The sequence below is a fragment of the Hylobates moloch genome, unplaced genomic scaffold (genome assembly GCF_009828535.3).
Source record: "Hylobates moloch isolate HMO894 unplaced genomic scaffold, HMol_V3 SCAFFOLD_23, whole genome shotgun sequence".
In the NCBI taxonomy this organism is placed as follows: domain Eukaryota; kingdom Metazoa; phylum Chordata; class Mammalia; order Primates; family Hylobatidae; genus Hylobates; species Hylobates moloch.
In genome coordinates, this window is record NW_026652298.1 from 3197684 (window position 1) to 3218386 (window position 20703).

General features: G+C 40.1%; 1 pseudogene; it reads left to right on the top strand.

Annotated features, from left to right (window-relative positions):
* The first annotated feature begins 14951 nt into the window (after positions 1-14951).
* LOC116462698 (small ribosomal subunit protein eS19-like) lies at positions 14952-18317 on the top strand (annotated as a pseudogene).
* The last annotated feature ends 2386 nt before the right edge of the window (positions 18318-20703 follow it).

The following is a 20703-nucleotide window of genomic DNA, read 5'->3' on the forward strand; positions in this document are numbered from 1 at the left end:
GGGGTTGAGTGAGGAGTGACAAAACCACTCCCTTGGTCACTCCAACTGGTGTCTCACTGAGTCATGTGCCCCCAGGGTCCACTGGCTCCAAGCCCAGCATAGCACTGGGACTTGCCCAGGAATTGTAGTGCTTTTGGCCTGGACTGCCTTTCAAGTTTATTTGGAGCCACAGAGCACTTTAGCCCCTTTTAGTCAGAATTCAGTTTCCAACTGCTGGGATGAGCAAGTCTCTTCTATATAGGGCTGGTCTAAATGCTCACTCTGTGGGTGCTAGCTGAATTCTGCCTAAAATTGCTTTTCACCGTGACAAGGCAGCATGGAGTTCTAAAGCAAAAATCCCACAATCTCTATGGTCTTCCTTCCCCAAGCGCACAGATTCTCCATGCCATGTGGCAACTGTTGAGGGAATGGGGAAGGGGTGGTGGCAGCAATTCTAGACTATCTTTTCTACCCTCTTATGCCTTTTTAATGATATGAAGTTAAAACCAGGCACTGTTCCCTTTAGTCTTGAGTTTCCTGAGATTCAAATTGCAATATTTTATTGAGGATTTTTGCATCTGTGTTCACAAGAGGTGTCAGTCTATATTTTTCTTGTAATGTCTTTATCTGGCTTTGGTATCAGGGTAATACTGGCCTCACAAATGAGTTAGGAAGTTTTGCTCTCCTCGGATTTTCTGGAAGATGTTGTAAAGCATTGGCATTATTTCTTCCTTCATGTTTGATAGAATTCATAAGTGAAAACATCTGGGCCTGGTGCTTTCTATTTTGTACAGAATTAATTGTTGATTCCATTTCTTTAATGATACACACCTATGTGAATTAGCTATTTCTTATTGTGCAAATTTTGCTAGATTGTGTATTTTATGTAATTACTTTTTAGATTGTGTCTTTTAAGAAATTAGTCAATTCCATCTAAGTTAGCAACCTCGTGGGTATAGAATCTCCAAACTTTTTGATTCCTTTATTTACAATCTGCAATGGCAGTTTTTGCTTCCGTATCTCATTTAATGTGGACCATGACTTTCCATAAAGGTCCAAGAGCAATCCAGTAGTGTACTAGAATTATCTCCAAGGGCGCTTGCCATATGTTAAATTCTGTATCATGGACAGTACCTTCTTATTAAAAAACATATAATCACTCCCCCTATTAGTTTTCCCCAGCACATGCCTAGATGATTCAGGCTTCAATGTAATCCTAGTATTGGTCTAGTGGTCAGAAGGAGAATTGAGGGCAAATTCTGAGGAGAATCAACACTTTATTGCTACTTGTCTAATAGTCTTCAAGAAAGGGAGACTCTATATTTTTGCAACGGAGATTTGGTGCCACTTCTGCAAACCCAGAGAGCACAAGAGGATTATTAATGCTCAGGTATATCTACGCAGATAACCTTCTATCAAGTCTTACAGTCTCACTCCTTCTCCATCAGGGAATTATCTTTAGCATAGGAAACTTGGCTAGGCTGAGAATTCACCTGTCTTTGAAGTACTGCCACTCCTAGAAATTAGGTCCTGGATCACGAGGTCAGGAGATCGAGACCACGGTGAAATCCCGTCTCTACTAAAAATAAAAAAATTAGCCGGGCGTGGTGGCGGGCGCCTGTAGTCCCAGCTACTCGGAGAGGCTGAGGCGGGAGAATGCCGTGACCCCGGGAGGCGGAGCTTGCAGTGAGCCGAGATCGCGCCACCGCACTCCAGCCTGAGTGACAGAGCGAGACTCCATCTCAAAAAAAAAAAAAAAGAAATTAGGTCCTGGGCCTGATCCTCAGCTGTATCTCTCCTCCACTAGCAAGAAACGAGGTCACTTTGAAGACTACCTAAGCAGCCCCCTAACCCTCACATTTTGCTTTAAATTGGTGTCAGATTGTCAGTTGTGGTGGCTCACGCCTGTAATCCCAGCACTTTGGGAGGCCAAGGTGGGCAGATCACCTGAAGTCGGCAGTTCGAGACCAGCCTGACCAACATGGAGAAACTCCGTCTCTACTGAAAATACAAAATTAACTGGGCATGGTGGCACATGCCTGTAATCCCAGCTACTCGGGAGGCTGAGGCAGGAGAATCGCTTGAACCCAGGAGGCAGAGGTTGTGGTGAGCCAAGATGGCGCCATTGCACTCCAGCCTGAGCAACAAGAGCGAAACTCCATCTCAAAAATAAAATAAAATGGTGGCAGATTTCCTGAGCCTATAATTTTCTCTTTTCAAAATATTCTGCAACAACCACCGAATTTTCCAGTTCTTGTAATTATTCTCTTCTATGTTCCAAACGCCATAGATATTTTACAAACCTATGCAACCTCTTTCATAATATCCTATCCTGGTTCACTACAAGTGAATGTCTCAGCAGTTGTCCTCTACTGCATACCACAACAGGCTATTGGAACTGGTGATGAGGTACTCTGTTATACATCCAGAAAGTGATCCAAATTGGGAATCCCATTCCTAGAGTCTGCTTCCTGGAAGCATTTCTGGAAATGACTGCATTAGATTGAGTTCCCTAGATACAGGGCCTGAGACAGGGTTTGTAATGCATGTGACTTGAGAGAGTGCTTTTCAGGAAATTATTCCTATATAGGGAGAGAAGGAAACATAACAGGAAAGGGTAAAGAGCCAAGTAAGGCTTTTCTGGTAAAGACTAGCTACGGCTTAATCCAGAGGGGAGACTCAGAAGCATAAACCACACTACAGTGTTGACCCTTCTTGAGGCAAGGAATCCAGCAGTAGTCCCACATTAGTCATTCACTGTCTGAGGACCATTCCCAGAGGAGATATAACTTCCCAGGGGTGGTGGTTCTCATTAGAATATGGCAATTCTCTGAAGCATTTGACATTGTTAGCAGTTGACACACAGCATCTAGAGGTGTGGGTGCACTGGCTTGCTAAATGGGGATCTGGGTAAGACATTATTACATTACAAGTGGTGAAAGGAGAGTCTTTTCTACACTTAGTGCTATGAAAACTGGATATCCAGTTGACGCAAAAAATATTGAATTACCTTCATGCCATATTAAAACTTTAATTCCAAGCAGATTGTAAATATACATATTAGAGGTGACACAATAACATCCCCAGAAAAAAGTATGCTATTTTCATGTTCTTAGAATAGTATAAAATTTCTTGACCATCACATGAAAAAAGCATTATCCTTAAAGAACATGATTGTTGAAATTAATTACTTTTGCACATTTAAGGACATCATTAAGAGAATGAAAAGGCAAACCACAGAAGGGGAGAAGATACAGGCATTATAGATATCTGACAAAAGATTGATCAGAATATATGACGTTCCTACAAAGTAATGAGAAAAAGACTAACAACTTTATTTGTACAATTACTTTTGCAAAAGATATGGACATGCTCTTCATAAGAGGATATGGCTATCAAACATATGAAAGAGCGCTCAGGATCATTAATCAAGAAAATTTGAAACCACTATGTATCCATCTGAGTGACTAAAATTAAAAAGACTAATAATACTAAGTGCTGACTGGGATGTGGAGAAACTGGAACTCTCCTCCACTGCTACTGGGAGGATAAATTGTGACCATTTGAAAAACCATTTAGCTATATATACTACAAGAGAATACACACTCAACGACATAGAAATTTCATTCATAAGTAAAACACTCAACAGAAATGTGTATATATGCAGACAAAAGAGCATGTGCAAAAATGTTCATAGCAATGTTATTTGTAATAGCTGAAAACTGGAAACCAAAATGCCCCTGAAGAGTAAAATAGGTAAGTATATTTATATCATGAAATTTTATACCGTAATAACAATAAACAAATTACTGCCACATACAACAGTATAAATTAATCTCACAGAAAATAAAATCAAAGCATATAATTTCATTCATATGAAGTGTAAGTTGTTACCTCTGAGGGAACAAGCCAGGATCATTATTAGGAACAGGCATGAGAGGATCGGCTGGGTGTTGGTAATGTTATGTTTCTTCCTAATCATTTTGCAAAAATTCATCAAGCAGCACAATGGGGATTTATGCCTTTACGTGTATGCATTTTATATTTTAATATAAAATATAATTTTAAAACAAAATATAAAGGACTTGCAATTAGTAAATCATAATTTTCTGAGTTAGCCCAGGAACAACCTTTAAACAGCCTGTAAAAAAATATGTGATCAGGTCTCATGCTAAAATCCATATTAATTACAGTTGGATAACTCTTTGTATCTTACAAAGCCTTTTCATATATTATCTTTTTATTGATGTAATGTAATGGTAAATCAGTATTAGAACATTTCCGAAGTGAAGGGAAACCAGAGCCCAGCTATGCCCACACAAAATCTGCATGAAGTTATCTCACGATTTGAGAGGGAAAACTGCAAGAGAAGTAAAATGCTGCTAACTTTTTTTAATCCCTCAAGTGTATCCAGGGAAGTCTAATTTTATTTTTCTCCTCCCTTCATCATATGTTTCCCACAATATTTTTCCCTTTCTCTCTTTTTCTCTCTCTTCCTTTTCCCCTCCTCTGAGATTCCCTCCTTCTTTTCTTCCATTTTCTTCCTTCTTCAGTCTCCTCTACAGTAGTTTCCTGGAGATAGTAGAGACAGAGGTGAAGGTATCACCATTAAGGCTATTCATGGGGAGAATGGTTTATTCTTTTGTTATTTTCCACTTCAAACACTAGTGTTAATTCTTTATCTGTCTAAATTTTCTCAAAAGAAATATGGTAGAGCACATGATATAGGTAGTTAGCCATCCGCCAAAAATTAATGGTCTCCCATCCACAGTGTAGAGATTCTTTGAAAAGTGACTGCCCAGCTAGGGACTACGTTTTCTGGTCTTCTCTGCAACTAGGTAAGACCATATAAATTGAGTTCTAGCCTATGAACTCAACATTTCCACTCATGCCATGGAAATGTTACATGCCATGTCCAGTTCTGGTCCATAAAATTCTTTTCTCTGGCTTATTTTCCCCAGTAGGAAATCCCTGTTGGGAAAACCTTGGTGCATCCATATACTGAAGTTGGCAAGACCTCTATTTCTAAACCTAGATTTCTAAATGACTGTGTGGAGGAAAGCTACTGCCCACATTTTCCCCTGCCTACCACTGGTATATGGACAAGAAATAAACTTGCATTATATTTGAACCTATATACTTTGGGGTCTATTTGTTAAAGCAATTGGCCCTGATGCAAAGTCTTTTTGGAATCTTTAGTAAAGCTCACTGGATTATTTTTTCCAAATCCTAGGTTTGATAGACCATAAAATTTCTGTGACTATGCCTGTACATAGGGGAGACTAATTTTTCCACTCCATGGAGTGTCATTGAAAACATTCTTCCCCAAATAGTTCGTTCTATGAAACAGGGAACAGAGCAGTTTTGTATCATATCTATTCTGCCAATGAGTCAAAGAAAAGGCCAGGGAAAATGTCAATTAATTCTTGTAGCCTAAAAAAAGAAGAAATGTCACATCTTTTCTCTGTAATTCTACATCAGTATCTTTACCAAGGCCTGTATGAAATGGCTTATAATAAACCATGAGAGGCCTCTGAACAGAGTGCAATAACCAAAAATGATGATGGAACTTAGCAACATTTCATTCAGAAATACAGTGGTTTCCTGAAAACCCCAGCTTCAGAATTTTGTGGTTTGGAAATCAAAGACAAGGCTTGTTTTGTAAGAATGCTTTGTTTTTAAAACAAAAAGAAATACTGAGTAGTTTGTTGAGTGTCCCACTACCCAAGCCTCCTGCTTCGTAAAACAATGCCAAGGAATGCCAGTGGTCTGGTGCACGTGTGTCTTGGCAGGTGCTTTATGCTTACGGGCACATGAGACTCTGTCAGATTGGACCAAACTGCTCTAGACATAACCGTGGAAAACCATCCCAGGGACATCTTAACTCCATCCCCAGAACATCGGGGAATCTCTTGAAAAATTAATAATGAATCATGAGGCAGAAATTTGATAAGTACTTATGACATGGGCATTAATATCAAATGATTTTTATCATGACTAATTTTACTATAATAAATACTAAGGGAACAAGAAATGATTTAGGCCATCATTTTAGGCCATCACTTACATAGGCCAAGGTACCCAAAGTGTAAACTTGTAACGAATATAGTAGTTTGTTGTGATGCCCCTAAGATGTAAAGTGTCACTTATCTGCATGTGACTCTATTTGGCATTCCAACAGTTCCACTGTTTATAGTTCAGAGCTATCTAATCTTGTGGTGGGGTACATTCCATAGCTCCCTCTGACAGAATAATTCCAGTGTGTCATTTCATAGGAATACTGAACTAGACCCTAACTTGGCTAATAGTTGGGTACTCCAAATTCCCAACGGATTGTTTTTGATGGGAATCTGGCCCCAACTGCTCTGAAATGCTCACGCTTAACCTCTACAACTAACCCAAGAACTGTCTATCCCAGATTTTGTGTTTGGTCCAGTAGGTCGTCCTGGGCTGACAAATGTAAAAATACTCTGTTGAAGAAAAATGGATTTGATCAAAATTCAGGACTACAACTTCAGGCTAATGATCATCACCAAAAGGCTTGTTCTTGTGCCTCAGGGCCACTACACTTCCATGACTGTAGAGATTGCCAGGGTCCACAGAAAGGATTTCATACACGATCTTTATATACATAAACACACACACAAACACACACACACACACACACACACACACAGTTCTCTGAAATGCCTGTAGTACTGAAGTCACAAACTTCAACTGTCTTAAAAACAGACTACATCTCTCTCCACTAGAATTTTTAGAGGTATGAACAAGTGAGAGTTTCACCATAGAATATAAAGTCCCTTTATGACATATTTTAAATTAAGCATAGATTTCTCATCTTATGAAGGTAACATATGTTTATTATAAATCTAGAAAATATGAGTAAGCAAAGAGATAAATTCATAATTGTACAACCTATAGATAACAACTATTAGTATTTTTGATGTTTATTCTTCTAGCTCTTCATTATTCAACATTGTAGCCACTACCCATATGAGGCTATTGAGCTCTTGAAATACAGCTTTTTTTTTCTTTTTTTTATTATTATTTAAGTTTTAGGGTACATATGCACAATGTGCAGGTTTGTTACATATGTATCCATGTGCCATGTTGGTGTGCTGCACCCATTAACTCGTCATTTAGCATTAGGTATATCTCCTAATGCTGTCCCTCCCCCCTCCCCCCACCCCACAACAGTCCCTGGAGTGTGATGTTCCCCTTCCTGTGTCCATGTGTTCTCACTGTTCAATTCCCACCTATGAGTGAGAACATGCAGTGTTTGGTTTTTTGTCCTTGTGATAGTTTACTGAGAATGATGGTTTCCAGTTTCATCCATGTCCCTACAAAGGACATGAACTCATCATTTTTATGGCTGCATAGTATTCCATGGTGTATATGTGCCACATTTTCTTAATCCAGTCTATCGTTGTTGGACATTTGGGTTGGTTCCAACTCTTTGCCATTGTGAATAGTGCCGCAGTAAAAATATATGTGCATGTGTCTTTATAGCAGCATGATTTATAGTCCTTTGGGTATATACCCAGTAATGGGATGGCTGGGTCAAATGGTATTTCTAGTTCTAGATCCCTGAGGAATCACCACACTGACTTCCACAATGGTTGAACTAGTTTATAGTCCCACCAACAGTGTAAAAGTGTTCCTATTTCTCCACATCCTCTCCAGCACCTGCTGTTTCCTGACATTTTAATGATGGCCATTCTAACTGGTGTGAGATGTTATCTCATTGTGGTTTTGATTTGCATTTCTCTGATGGCCAGTGATGATGAGCATTTTTTCATGTGTTTTTTGGCTGCACAAATGTCTTCTCTTGAGAAGTGTCTGTTCATATCCTTCGCTCACTTTTTGATGGGGTTGTTTGTTTTTTTCTTGTAAATTTGTTTGAGTTCATTATAGATTCTGGATATTAGCCCTTTGTCAGATGACTAGGTTGCAAAAATTTTCTCCCATTTTGTAGGTTGCCTGTTCATTCTGATGGTAGTTTCTTTTGCTGTGCAGAAGCTCTTTAGTTTAATTGGATCCCATTTGTCAATTTTGGCTTTTGTTGCCATTGCATTTGATGTTTTAGACATGAAGTCCTTGCCCATGCCTATGTCCTGAATGGTATTGCCTAGGTTTTCTTCTAGGGTTTTTATGGTTTTAGGTCTAACATGTAAGTCTTTAATCCATCTTGAATTAATTTTTGTATAAGGTGTAAGGAAGGGATCCAGTTTCAGTTTTCTACATATGGCTAGCCCATTTTCCCAGCACCACTTATTAAATAGGGAATCCTTTCCCCATTTCTTGTTTTTGTCAGGTTTGTCAAAGATCAGATAGTTGTAGATATGTGGCATTATTTCTGAGGGCTCTGTTCTGTTCCATTGATCTATGTCTCTGTTTTGGTAACAGGACCATGCTGTTTTGGTTACTGTAGCCTTGTAGTATAGTTTGAAGTCTGGTAGCGTGATGCCTCCAGCTTTGTTCTTTTGGCTTAGGATTGACTTGGTGATGCGGGCTCTTTTTTGGTTCCATATGAACTTTAAAGTAGTTTTTTCCAATTCTGTGAAGAAAGTCATTGGTAGCTTGATGGGGACGGCATTGAATCTATAAATTACCTTGGGCAGTATGGCCATTTTCACGATGTTGATTCTTCCATAGCCAAGGCTGGAGTGCAGTGGCACAATCTTGGCTCACTGCAACCTCCACCTCCTGGATTCAAGTGATTCTCCTGCCTCAGCCTTCCAAGTAGCTGGGTTTACAGTTGTGCACCACCATGCCTGGCTAATTTTTTTATTTTTGGTAGAGATGAGGTTTCACCATGTTGGCCAAGCTGGTCTTGAACTCCTGAACTCAGGTGATTTGCTCACCTCAGCCTCCCAAAGTGCTGGGATAACAGGCATGAACCACCACGCCTGGCCAAAATACAGCTATTTTGAGTTGAAATGTACTCTAATGGTAAAATATTGACTGGGTTTCAAAAACTGTACCAAGAGGCCCAGCACAGTGGAAGAAAAAGAAGTCTCTTTCTTTCTCGGTTTTCCAAAAGGTTTTCAAAATATATGACAATATTTGTCCTTCACCCAAAATAGAAAGATGAAAGAACAATAAATATCATTTGCCACAGTGGCTATTACTAAAATATGGATTGGAGCATCAATACAATTAATGGAATTGGCTTAGAACTTAAAAGCACAGTATAAATGCCCCTACTGTCCAGCTTTACTCAAGAGATCACACTCTACTTCAGTAAAATACGTAATATTCTGAGTTTAACCCCAGAAACTGGATGCTGTTTAACTGTGCTCTGTAAACATTTTATGAAAGTAAACCACATGTGTTGGTGGTATTCAGAACATTTTAAATGTGGGCAGAAATAAAATCCTAGAACCTTCATTGGTATTACATCCATTTTTAAGACAGTAAATAGAAGAGAAGTACCTATAAACACCCCCTCTCTTAAATATTCCTGGCTTTAAATCCAGTACTCTTGTTTTCTATTTTTCATTGAAATTTTTTTTGTACCATGTGAAATGTAGGTCAAGTTGTTGGTAAGTGCTGGATAAAAATCTGTTTATACCAAAAGTAAATAGTAAAATCCTCCCAGCCTACACAGTTTAAAAATATAACTCCTGCCAGTGTGCTGTTCAGGGTATCCCCAATAAATTTAATTTTGAAGAATTCTTAACATAGACCTCTCTGGATGCTAGACTTTAATCATAGCCACATAATATTCTCTTAAGGCAAAATTTATAAGAATTAAAATTCATATGGCCTTTTAGTCCTGGGGATCAATGATGAGAAGCACAATTACAATCTTATTCAGGTTGCTATGCTTTGTGTTCAGTAAAGTCATAGAAAGAACCAACATGCAACTAGGGGCAAGAAGGATGCTATGGACTTAATATGTGTGTCACCCCAAAATTCATATGTTGAAGTCCTAATCCCCAATGTGATGGAATAGATGTGGAGCCTTTGGAGGGGGTGGTAATTAGGTTTAGATGAGGTCCTGAAGTTGGAGCCCCCCTAATGAGACTGATGTCCTTGTACAGAGGAAGATACCAGAGGCCTCTCTCTCTCCATCATGAGGACACAGCAAGAAGGCAGCCATCTGCAAACCAGGAAGAGAACCTTCACCAGAAATCAAACCCTGCTGGCACCTTGATCTTGGACTTCCAGCCTCCAGAACTGTGAAGAACAAATGTATGTTGCTTAAGTCGCCCAGTGCATAGTATTTTGTTATAGCAGCCCTAGCAGATCTTAATTCACAAGGAGAAACTCCAGCACTGAAGGCAAGTCAGGCACCATAAAAGCCACCACTGGCTTCAGGTAGAATTGCCCCTAGTTCACATTAGAACCTATCAACATATATTGCTTTCTTAGCAGTGATTTTTGAACACTAGCTTACAAAAAAGCCTCAATGTTATAGCAGTAGCAGAGAATGTGGAAGTAGTATAAAATTTAAGTTCTTTGAAATCCACATATGAAACATTCAGCCCTTCTTCTGCTTGACTTGGGCCAGTGTGCCAGCTACTCTTAAAGTATCTGGAGCAGTGGGTAGTGAGGAGAGACAAAAAGATCTTGACTTTATGAAGACTGCTGAAAGATGTAAAAACAAACCTACGTACATGTGCGTTTCATATATGTATATACAGTCGTGCACTGCATAATGACATTTTGGTCAATGTCATTGACTAAATATACACTACATATACAATGGTAGTCCCACAAGATTACAACGGAGTTGAAAAATTCCTGTTGCCCAGTGACTTTGCAGCCATCTCCAAGTCACAGCACAATGCATTACTCACACGTTTGTGGTGAGGCCGCTGTAAACAAATCTACTGTGCTTTCAGTCCTTTAAAAGTATAGCACATACAATTATGTATAGTACATAATAATGACAATAAGTGACTATGTTCCTGGTTTATGTATTTACTATACTATACTTTTTATTGGTATTTTACCATGTGCATCATCTACTTATGAAAAAATATTAACTGTAAAACAGCTTCATGCAGGTCGTTCAGGAGGTACTCCAGAGAGTATTGTTCTCATAGGGAATGACAGCTCCATGCATGGTATTACTCCTGAAGACCTTCCAGTGGCACAAAATGTGGAGGTGGGAGACAGCAATATTGATGATCCTGACCCTGTGTAAGCCTAGGCTGATGTATGTGTGTGGTCTTAGTTTTTAACAAAACAAAAGAAAAACTAAGGTAAAAAATTTAAATAGAAGAAAACATATGGAACAAAAACATAAAGAATGAAAATACTTTTGTGTAGCTGTGCACTATGAGTTTTAAGCTAAGTGTTATTATAAAAGCATCAAAAGTTTAAAAAATTAAAAACTTTATAGAGTAAAATACTTACAGTAAGCTAAGGTTAATTTATTCTCAAAGAAAGAAACATATCTTTTAGAAATTTAGTGTAGCCTAAGTGTACAGTGTTTATAAAGTCTACAGTACTGAACAGTAGTGTCCTAGGCCTTCACATTCACTCAATATTCATTCACTGACTCACCCAGAGCAACTTCCAGTCCTGCAAGCTCTTCACAGTAAATATTCCTTACAGATATACCACTCCTTATCTTTTTTTTTTTTAAGATGAAGTCTTGCTCTTGTCCCCCAGGCTGGAGTGCAGTGGCATGATCTTGGCTAACTGCAACCTCTGCTTCCCGGGTTCAAACTATTCTTCTGCCTCAGCCTCCCGAGTAGCTGGGATTACAGGCGCCTGCCACCATGCTCGGCTAATTGTTGTATTTTTAGTAGAGATGGGGTTTCAACATGTTGGCCAGGCTGGTCTCGAACTCCCGACATCAGGTGATTTGCTCACCTCAGCCTCCCAAAGTGCTGGGATAACAGGCATGAACCACCACGCCCGGCCAAAATACAGCTATTTTGAGTTGAAATGTACTCTAATGGTAAAATATTGACTGGGTTTCAAAAACTGTACCAAGAGGCCTGGCACAGTGGAAGAAAAAGTACTGAGATTACCGGCATGAGCCATCACCCCCAACCCACTTCTTATCTTTTATACTGTATTTTTACTGAACCTTTTCTATGTTTGGCTACGTTTAGATACACCAGTATTTCCCATTGTGTTACAACTGCCTACAATTCAGTGCAGAAACATGCTGCATAGGTTTGAAGCCTAGGAGCAATGGGCTATACTGTATAGCCTGGGTAATAGTGGGCTATACTGTATAGCCTGGGTAATAGTGGGCTATACCATCTAGGTTTGTGAAAGTACACTCTACAATGTTCACACAACAACGAAATCGCTGAAGGATGTATTTCTCAGAATGTATCCCCATCGTTATTGTTAAGTAACACATACAAATCTAGGTTTGTTTGAAGATAACTTTTGCTAATTTAACCCTCAAATACAATGTTTTTATACAATGTCCAAGCATATAGGTATGGTCATTTTGGAAATGGGAATAAATTACATGATTATCAAGAATTCCTCCAATATAGCAACATAGTAACTATCACAGCTCTTGCTTGAATGATTGTCGTATGTGAGCATTAGAGTTTGTGAAATAGAATCGGTGAAGTGCTGAGCGTGGTAGGAGGGTGTTCTAAAGTAACTCTAGATCCTAGAGTAGTCCATCTTCTGGGTGAAGTCACCTGGCTTACAGTAATCTTGACCTGAATCAAACGATACTTATCTGGCAATACTCTTTCGGTATTCCATGAAGAAAAGTGTCACTGAAAGTAAAGCACCCACTACCATGAGACAAACCAGTGCTTCAACCACAATGGAAGAGAATGAAAACCCATCAAGGAAAAAGATGTGATGCCTACTAAGAAGGCATGAATCTAAAGTTCACAGATGTACAAGGTGTGCTCTGAGCAAGGTGACCCTTCTTAATCTCCAACCATTCAGTTCTAACACATGCTAAAACCGCAACTGTATTCCTGTTGCGAGTAGGACCTATGTTGTTAAATGACAACAGTTCTCCACAAGGACTCGCCTGGGTCTGGTTCTAGTTCTGGCTCCACCCAGACTAGATCATCACAAGTTTTCCATGAAAATGTTGCCAGTGCTTAGAAAATAGGTAGCATAATAGTGAGCCTATAAAGAAGGAAAAAAAAAGCGTTCCCAGTTGCAGTATATCTTCCCAGGGTTTGTCTAGGTTATGAGCCACATAAATTGGAGGTCTCTAATTCAGAGAACAGGAAATGAAGAGAGTTTGTTCCTCTAATAAAAATAGTATCAAATCCTTCCTGTGCATATTTTAAAAATAAATATTTTGCTTGCTTATGGTGATTTAAGTGCCCTTCAGTATATTCTTTTGGAACAACCCTTACCGTGAGTCAAGCCACCTTTGCACCAATAAACCTCAGTGCTCTGGCACATCGCGTTTTCTCAGGGTTTCAGTATGGGTGGCCAGGGAGCAATGCATCACTGGGTTCAACCTAGGGTAGGATCTACTAGCGCCGATTGGAGCCCCAATATTGGAGGTCACATTCTTTCAGGTTAGAAATGCTGTGGGCAAATCCCAAGGGGATGGGCATCAAAGAATCACCCAGTGGGAGTTGATGCTTCTGAAACTCCCCATTCTCCACCAGTACAGTACAAAAGGAGTGAAGCCAAACCTTGGGGGAATATACCAGGGATCTGAAACATAAGCACACAAATCTAGGTTCCCTGACCATCAGCACTCTCAGAGCCACAAAGCAAGGTCTCACTGAATTCCAGCATTCCTTGGATACCTTCTATGAGACAGGGTAGGTGCTGAAGAGACAGAAAAACAAATGAAGAGTGATGGGGTGGGTCCCTAGCCACAAGAAGCTCACCACCTAAAAGATTTTCTCACATGTTTTTGTTTAACAGTTTTGTTTTTTTTTGTTTGTTTGTTTGTTTTTGAGACGGAGTCTTGCTCTTTCACCCAGGCTGGAGTGCAGTGGCGCGATCTCGGCTCACTGCAGGCTCTGCCCCCCGGGGTTCACGCCATTCTCCTGCCTCAGCCTCTCTGAGTAGCTGGGACTACAGGCGCCCGCCACCTCGCCCGGCTAATTTTTTGTATTTTTAGTAGAGACGGGGTTTCACCGTGTTAGCCAGGATGGTCTCGATCTCCTGACCTCGTGATCCGCCCGCCTGGGCCTCCCAAAGTGCTGGGATTACAGGCGTGAGCCACCGCACCCGGCCTGTTTAACAGTTTTATAGTTTTTAGCTCTGACATTTAGATCTATGACCTATTTGGGGTTAAATTCTGTTTATGACGTGATGTAAGGGTCAAGGTTCACTTCTTTATACACAACTAGCCAATTGCTTCAGTGCCATTTGTTGAAAAGATCGTCCTTTTTGCATTGGATTTCCTTGATACCTTTTCTTAAATCAATTGACTATATATGTATGAGTCTATTTCTAGACTTTTTATTCTGTTCCATTGATTTATTTTTTTAATTTATAAAGAAAAGAGGTTTAATTGACTGACAGTTCCTATATGACTGGGGAGGCCTCAGGAAACTTTCAATCATGGCGGAAGGGGATGCAGGCATGTCTTACATGGCAGCAGGCAAGAGAGAGTATGTGAAGGAGAAACTGTCAAACCCTCAGATCTCGTGAGAACTCACTCACTATCATGAGAACAGCATGGCAGAAACCACCCTCAAAATCAAATTGCCTTCCACCATTTCCCTCCCTTGACACCTGAGGATTATTGGGATTACAATTTGAGATGAGATTTGGGTGGGGACACAGAGCCAAACCACATCATTCTGCCCCAGCCCCTCCCAAATATCACATTCTTTTTACACTTCAAAACCAATCATGCCTTCCCAACAGTTCCCCCAAAGTCTTAACTCATTCCAATGTTGACCCAGAAGTCCAAGTCCAAAGTCTCATCTGAGACAAGGCAAGTTCCTTCTGCCTAGGAGCCTGTAAAATAAAAAGCAAGTTAGTTACTTCCAAGATACAATGGGGTTACAGGCATTGGATAAATGCTCCCATTCCAAATAGGAGATATGAGCCAAAACGAAGGGGCTACAGGCCCTGTGCAAGTTTGAAATCCAGAAGGGCAGTCATTAATCTTTTGTTGTTGATGTTGGAAGACAGAGTCTCAATTTTTTTTTTTATCTTTACATCAAGACTACATCATCTTAGTTACCGTAGCTTTATCATAAGTCTTGAAATTAGGCTGCGTAAGTCTTCCAATTTTGTTCATCTTTTTCAAAATTGTTGTTTTGTTCTAGATCCTTTGCATTTTCACATAAAGTTTATAATGAGCTTATCAAAAAAAATTCTACTGGTATTTTGACTAGGTTTGAGTTGAATTTATGTCAATGGGGGAAAATTAACATCCTAATATTGACCATTTCTATTTGTGAACATACAGAATTACTTTTCGGCTCCTATACTTGTGTCTTCCATCTTTCTAAGTATTTTTCTGGGGCTTTTAAAGCACAGTATCTCTAATAGACTCTGCTGTATAACATGCAGTATTCAGGAAATAAATGATGTGTAATAAATGTCAAAATAAATAATACTACCCAAGAAGTGGTGTGAAAATGTATTATGTTTTATAACAAGTAACAGAAAACTAAGGCTGTTTTGTGCTGTTATGCTTTTTTACTAAGAGATTTTTTTTCAGCTAATATACTGTAAAGTCTTTATGTGTTTCTTCTCTTTAAATTGCATAAATAATTCGTCTAGTTTCACTTTTACTTGAAGGATATTCATCTTCACTTTCAGTCTTTCAGTCCCTAAAAGGGTAGATCCTCTGCTTTAACATAAACTGTTAGCAAAATTTGATCCCTGAATAGTAGAAAATGGTGAAAACCTCAAGACTCCACATCTAGATTCTTCCTAATGGATATAAGGGAAAAGTATCTCTCTTTGGATGCACCTGAGTATGACATATGGCTAGAATTTATATTCAACAATCCATGTAACATAGACCCAAAGAGTCAGAAAGGATACCCACCATAACTAACCCATAGAGCAATTTGTTGCAAACCAGCTAAAACTAAACCCTGTTAATAGACATTAGGACAGGTTTCCCTGTGCAAGCTCAAGTGCCTCATAGGAAAAGGCTGAACTTCCGTGAAATTTTAATAGATACAAAGTTGCTTCAACTGCCCACCCTTCCACTTTCTGAATTCCTAGTAGCCTCAGGCAGTTCCTGCTTCCCAGAGACCATCCTTGGAGTACCATGTCCCCACCCCCAGAACTGTTCCATGCTTCCAGTATTTCACTCCAACAAAACCTAGAATTATAGGCTTTCCGTGCTGAGAAGGATCTTAGAAACCATCTATTCCAATCCTCTTGTTTTACAAGCAGGAAAACGGCCTAGGAGCATAAAATAATAGGCAAAGTCATATACCATCTCATGCTAATGCAGAAATTGTAGTAGAACTCAAGGTCTCCATCATTGGCTGACTTCAAGAGCTGTCACAGAATATGGCATAATAGAAATTAGTTTCAGGTACTAATTATCCTGGGATAGCTCTATTTTTTCTTTCTAGTTACAGAATTAATACACAAAAAATTATATTTTATAATTTTTAAATAATGTAAATTATATAAAAGTTACTTTTGGTCCTACAGTACCTTACTCCCCTCTCCTGATGTACTTTTATTCTCAGATTGGTGTGTATCTTTCTCCCTGTGTATTTATATATAGATAACTTATTTTGCACAAGCAAACATTTGATTTAGCCATTTCTGTGAATATTTAGACATAAGGCACTAGTGCCTCAGAAACTAATGCCAAATAGATTACATTCTTAAAGTAGTGAACACTCTGGTAGTCACCAATATCTGGTTTTTAAATTTTTATTTATTTATTTATTTGTTTATTTATTTATTTTGAGACAGAGTTTCGCTCTTGTCACCCAAGCAATTCTTCCACCTCAGCTTCCTGAGTAGCTGGGATTACAGGCGCCAACCACCATGCCTGGCTAATTTTTGTATTTTTTGGTAGAGATGGGGTTTCGCCATGTTGGCCAGGCTGGTCTCGAGCTCTCAACCTCAGGTGATCAGCCCACCTCAAATTCCCAAAGAGCTGGGTTACAGGCGTGAGCCACTGTGCCCAGCTAAATTTTTTTTTATTTTTAGATGACAAACAAAAATTGTATATATTTGTGAGGTATAATGTGATGTTTTAATATGATGTGTACATTGCAAAATGATTAAATCAAGCTAATTAACATATTCATCACCTCACTTTTTTTGGTGAAAACATTTAAGATCTACTCTCTTAGCAATTTTTGAGTATATGATACATTAACTATAATCAGCATGCCACATACACTTTTAAGAATTCTAATAAAATTTTGCTTTAATTTCTGCATATAATTTTGTTTTTGAGGTGTTGTATTAGTCTATTCTCACGCTGCTATAAAGACATACCCGAGTATGTGTAATTATAAATTACCTGAGTATGGGTAATTTATAAAGGAAAGAGGTTTAATGGACTCACAGTTCCACTAGGCTGGGGAGGCCTCATAATCATGGCAGAAGGCGAATGAGGAGAAAAGGCACATCTTACATGGCAGCAGCCAAGAGAGTGTGTGCAGGGGAACTGCCCTTTATAAAACCATCTGATCCCTTTCCCCTGGCTGGCAGCGCGGAGGCTGCACAATGCCTGGGGAATTACTGTAAAGAACGTGAACTGGCCGGGCACGGTGGCTCACGCCTGTAATCCCAGCACTTTGGGAGGCCAAGGCAGGCGGATCACGAGGTCAGGAGATCAAGACCATCCTGGCTAACATGGTGAAACCCCGTCTCTACTAAAAAATACAAAAAATTAGCCGGGTGTGGTGGCGGGCACCTGTAGTCCCAGCTACTCGGAGAGGCTGAGGCAGGAGAATGGCGTGAACCCGGGAGGCAGAGCTTGCAGTGAGCCGAGATTGCGCCACTGCACTCCAGCCTGGCAACAGAGCGAGACTCTGTCTCAAAAAAAAAAAAAAAAAGAACATGAACCAGCAGGAGTTCATCAGAGCTCTGGCAGCCTTTCTCAAGAAGTCCGGGAAGCTGAAAGTCCCTGGATGGTTGGACACCGTCAAGCTGGCCAAGCACAAAGAGCTTCCTCCCTGTGATGAAAACTGGTTCTACACATGAGCTGCTTCCACAGCATAGCACCTGTACCTACAGGGTAGTGCTGGGGTTGACTCCATGACCAAGATCTATGGGGGACATCAGAGTAAAAGCATCATGCCCAGCCACTTCAGCCGAGGCTCCAAGAGAATGGCCCGCTGGGTCCTCCAAGCCCTGGAGAGGCTGAAAATGGTGGAAAAGGACCAAGATGGGGGCTGCAAACTGACACCTCAGGGACGAAAGATCTGGACAGAATCACCATACAGGTGGCAGCTGCCAACAAGAAGCATTAGAACAGCACAGGAAAAATTCACCCTCATGATTCAATTACCTCCCATGACACGTGGGAATTATGGGAGCTACAATTCAAGATGAGATTTGAGTGGGGACAGAGCCACACCATATCAGATGTTTTTAATCAAAAAATGTTGCTGGGCATCATGGCTCAAGCCTGTAATCTCAGCACTTTGGGAGGCCGAGGTGTGCAGATTACTTGAGGTCAGGAGTTTGAGACCAGCCTGGCCAACATGGTGAAACCCCGTCTCTACTAAAAATAAAAAAATTAGCCTGGTATGATGGCGAGTGCCTGTAATTCCAGCTACTCGGGAGGCTGAGGCAAGAGAATAGCTTGAACCCAGGTGGCAGAGGTTGCAGTGAGCCTAGATCGTGCCACTGCACTCCAGCTTGGGTGACAGAGAGACTCAGTCTCAAAAAAAAAAAAAAAAAATGTTATAACTACCTATTGTTGGTAAATTCAGTTTGCCTGTCTGTTTGGTGGCTTGCCATATTGGAAATCTGCCCCATTTACCAAAGTGTGCCAGATGATCTGTTATCCACTCAGCACTATATCTTCCTCTTTCTATGCCCTGCTCAGCATCACAAGAGAGAAGCTCAGAAATGCATTTCCCGGAATCCCTTATAACTATGGTTCTAAGTTAAATTTTGTTCATGAAAAGAGCTCCCTCAGGACTCAGATGGCAATAGAGAAGTTATTTTTCTCCAGCAGTTATTGCAGACATGTGGGCAAATGGAAGAAGATGGGAGCCTATAGCAGTTACTGAGAAAGCTCCTGAAAATCACCTGCTGCCCAACTTGTAAAAAGCCTCATGAAGAGCACGGATATGAATGAAAGACTATTTGAAAGCGAGAAATTCCAAAGATTTTTCTGGACCCAGGTTTAATTCCTGGATCAAGTGGGGCTGTCATCACCAACGTCCCATTGTCCATTTGTCCCTCCCAATCCCTCTTTAGATTCTCTTTTCCTAAAGTTTGTTTTGATTCAATGTCCTTTCAGTTAATCTTGAGGCAGCACTGTAAATCCCATTCTGGTATTTTCTTAGGGATATTGCTGAGGGCGCTGTTTCCTATATAAAGAGACATTGAGAAATTTCTTTCAGAAATAATTGCTGAAGGAAATATTTGCAGAGATAAGAGACTGGTGGATTAATCAATTAACAAATCGCTTTGGTTGGTAGGAAAATCAGAGTTAAACTTTTGCTCAATTTTCAGAAACTGTGTAGGTTTCAATGGCTCATGTGTACAGCATCTTCCTGGGTTTTTACCTTCTATATAAATTTGTTCTTTTTCTGCCCACACTTTTAGATTTATTTATACCTCCCCATTTCATTATGTATACACTGGTACTTTTTCCTAACTTTCCTAATTAAATACATATTTAAAAAATAAGTTTTAAAAAAATGCATGTACATCTGGGCATGGTGGCTGACACCTATAATCCCAGCACGTTGGGAGGCCATGGTGGTGGGATGGGATGGCTTGAGTCCAGGAGTTTGAGACCAGCCTGGGCAACATGGCTAAACCTCTTATCTACAATGTGTGCAAAAATTAACTGGGTGTGGTGGCATGCACCTTTAGTCCCAGCTACTTGGGAGGCTGAGGTGGGAGGATCAACTGAGCACCCAGGAGGTTGAGGTTGCAGTGAGCCAAAATCATACCACTGCACTCCAGCACAGGCAAGAGAGTGAGAGCCTGTCTCAAAAATACATAAATAAATAAACAAACAAATAAATAATACATGTAGCCCAAGTTTCCTCAGACCTCATCAGCATGCAGGTGCAAGGGATGACTTGAACAACAGCTAAAAGGTTACTGGTTTATATTCCCATTTTTTAATAAAAGTCCTTGGGTTCCTATAAAACATGCCTTCTCCACCCCCCAACCAAATGTTTCTGGAAGTCCTCAGTGGGTGTTTCACATGCACACCCATCTGTTCTATCAGGCATCACCATGGTAGCTGAACTTCATAGACATGTATTTCTTCCCTCAAGTAACAGTCCTCAAGTAACAGTCCTAGATGAGTGCTCAGGTCAGCAGGACAACTCCTCTCTTTGTGGGCATTCAGGATCCTAAGCTGATGCCACTCTGTCATTTTCATCATGTGACTTCCAAGGTTGCCCTGAGTGTCAACATCCAAATCAACTGAAGACAGTAAAACTTTATTTTTTTAATTTAAAGGCATAGAAAAACATGCGTGAGAAATTTTTATGAGTCAAACCTGTACATGGAATACATCATTTATGCTCACAAACCATTGGAGAGAACTTAGTCATATGACCACATGCAACTGCAAGGGAGGCTGGGAAATGTAGTGTGCCGTATATCAGGAAGAAGAGAAGGGATTCTGGTAGATAGCTGGTGGTCTCCTCCACAATATATTTT